Source organism: Rhipicephalus sanguineus, chromosome 1, assembly GCF_013339695.2.
Source record: "Rhipicephalus sanguineus isolate Rsan-2018 chromosome 1, BIME_Rsan_1.4, whole genome shotgun sequence".
In the NCBI taxonomy this organism is placed as follows: Eukaryota; Metazoa; Arthropoda; class Arachnida; order Ixodida; family Ixodidae; genus Rhipicephalus; species Rhipicephalus sanguineus.
The window spans coordinates 24723787-24726852 of NC_051176.1; positions in this window are offsets into that span (position 1 = coordinate 24723787).

The following is a 3066-nucleotide window of genomic DNA, read 5'->3' on the forward strand; positions in this document are numbered from 1 at the left end:
TGCTGCTGGAATTAGGAATGCCATTCCAGATCACAGATGCATACTCAATTTGAGGAAGACATAGCGCGGTGTACAATTTTCGGAAGGGCATAGGAGAACGGAATTCTCTAGACATTCTGCAAACACAGCCTAGGGTGCGAAGACCCCGCAAAGCAACACGCTTAGCGTGAGAAGAAAAGTGTAAGGTGCTATCAAAAAGAACACCTAGATCATTGATCTCACATACCTTACACAACGACACAGAATTGACAGAATATAAAAATGGCAGACTAGATGTTTTTCAAGTGAAACTTATTACCTTGGTTTTTGAAATATTTAGGGAGAGGTTTTTGTTCCTGCACCATTCAGAAAAAAAAAACACAAATCAGATTGCAGCAAGCGACAATCGATAACTGAATGAATTTCCCTAAATATCTTTAAGTCATCGGCATACAAAAGGAAATAAGAATTACGAATGACAGAAGAAACATCATTAACATAAATTAAAAAGAGGAGTGGGCCCAGTACCGACCCTTGAGGAACCCCACTAGTAGCTTTGCACAAAGAGGACGTTTGGCCATAACGGCAACATAACATGATCTATCAAGAAGATAGCTATGGAGGAGATTCACAATTGAAGAATCAACATCAAAGTGTGCAAGTTTATCCACAAGCAGCGAATGGCTGACAACGTCAAAAGCTTTGCTGAGGTCACAGTAAATAGCGTCAACCTGTCCTCTCTGCGAAATAGGCGTGGAGACTTGCATCATGAAACTGGCAAGATTAGTGATAGTTGCGCGGCCAGCGAGAAACGCATGCTGATTCACAATCAATGAATTTTTTACATCAAAAGACAATATTTTGTGAAGAGCAAGCTCAAAGATTTTGGATGCGGCACAAAGAAGGGAAATAGGGCGGTAGTTCGAGACATCACTTTTACAGCCAGACTTAAAAACTGGGAAAACACGAGCAGTTTTCCACATGCTAGGAAAAGTTGAAGCATGCAGACACTTATTAAATATGGTAGTCAACACTGGTACAAGGATACTGCCATAGGCTTTTAGTATGGCAGAGGGGATGCCTTCTGGGCCAGCTGAAAAGGACGGTTTCAGGTACTTAATGCATTCTGAAGTGGAATCTTCATCTAGCGACACAGCATCAGCTGTGCCAACTGCCTTAACCTGTCGACCGTTACTAGCTACAGAGGCTGGAGACTTATAAACAGATGAGAAATGCATGGCAAAACAGTCAGCAACGGCTTGAACTTCTACTCCATTTGGGTCCAGTATCCTGAAAGACTCGCCACTTTTGCTCGACCGTTTGCGCACATACTTCCAAAACTCAGCTGGCCTGTCAGACGCGCTTTTTTCTAAAAATGAGATATATAGACTGTGATCCCGTTTATAAAGGCGTTTACAAAGAGTACGAAAACGACAGAATTCTTCCTTCAAATGAGTTGATGGAGAACATTTATACTTCCTGTGTGCACCATCTTTATGTCGCAGTGCACTTATAAGTTCTGATGACAACCAGGAGGGATATTTACAATGATTAGGTGTATACTGGGGAATGAACTTGCGCATGCTGGTCAAGATAAGTTCCGTAAACTGATCGACTTGATCATCAACATTGGGTTTGTCAGTTACCAGTGACCAATCTGTGGTGGAAAAGTCATATGGTACAAGCCAATGTAGTCACCTCGCTTGAAGGCAAATCTGGGCGTAATAATAATAATAATAATAATAATAATATAATAATAATAATAATAATAATAATAATAATAATAATAATAATATAATAAATGAATAAATAATATTAACGCATTATAAGCATTATTTCGACTAAGAGCAAACAAGGACAAAATATAATACACGCAAACCTGAATATGTGCCAGAAAGTCCAGTATTAACTAACGAAAAAAGAAAAGGTTCACTCATTCCTACCAGCATTATAAACGCAATTATTAACGAGCAGCTTTTAAACATTAACGAAATTTCATTGAACTATACAAATCTAATACTGGGAAGGCCACCGGGGACATATAATTGTATTCATGCATAAATTTGTGTGGTTAAGCTATAAAAAGTGTTGCTTGTAATACCATTACACTCATAACACGTGTAGCATATCTATGCTTGTCCCAGTGAATGCTACGTAAAACGGACTGTACTTGTTCTACAATGTTCTTAAACATTAAACATAGCGAAGAAAATTCTGATTGTAGATTGTATACCAAAAGTCTCCTCAAACTCAGTGCGAATGAAGTTCTCTCTCTCGCTCCGTATATATATATATATATATATATATATATATATATATATATATATATATATATATATATATATAACAATGAAGTGCTAACAAAGGACCCGGAAGTAAAAGTTCAAAAAATCAAGCGCGTAGGAAAAATTGTTCTGTAGAGGACTGACGTTTCGGCCGCGGGACCGGCCTTCGTCGGAGTGATGCGAACATGCGATGGTAACTCAATATAAAATGCGCAGTAACATGCTGCGCATTTAACATGCTGCGCAAGTGTCATGCTGCCAACATTCCTAACCTTCCGCTATCAAAACACGTGCACATTCCGGGCCACTCATTTGATAATATTACAGCTACAATCCTTCAATCCGGTTTCCGTTCCCACCACGAAAGAGAGCTTCGAGAATCGTATTTAATCTATAAGTTTAAAGCCGTCACTTGTGGTATGAATGAAAGCGCTGGCAAACTTTCATTTTAACCCATTTAGTTTCCTAAACACTCTTGACTACCCCCGCTATTATTGCCGCTATGCTTTCACGCAGATAGATCAGTTCCCTCTTTGAGTTTTGTTGTCGGATCATGACAAGATGTTACACCCGCGTTTATCTTTATCGATAACTTGCTCGCAGTTGTACCTATGACGTGCTATTGATGTTTGTGCCGGTGACACACACGTTATGTGGCTTCATCATTTTTTACTCATTGTTAATCATTTTTTGCTATTTTATTCGTTTTGTCTTGCGCAAATGCGCACGCGTGTATTCTCGCTTTGTCTTGTCCTATCACGCGCACTGTTTCCCCACGTGCTTTTAACAACCGCTTGTCAAC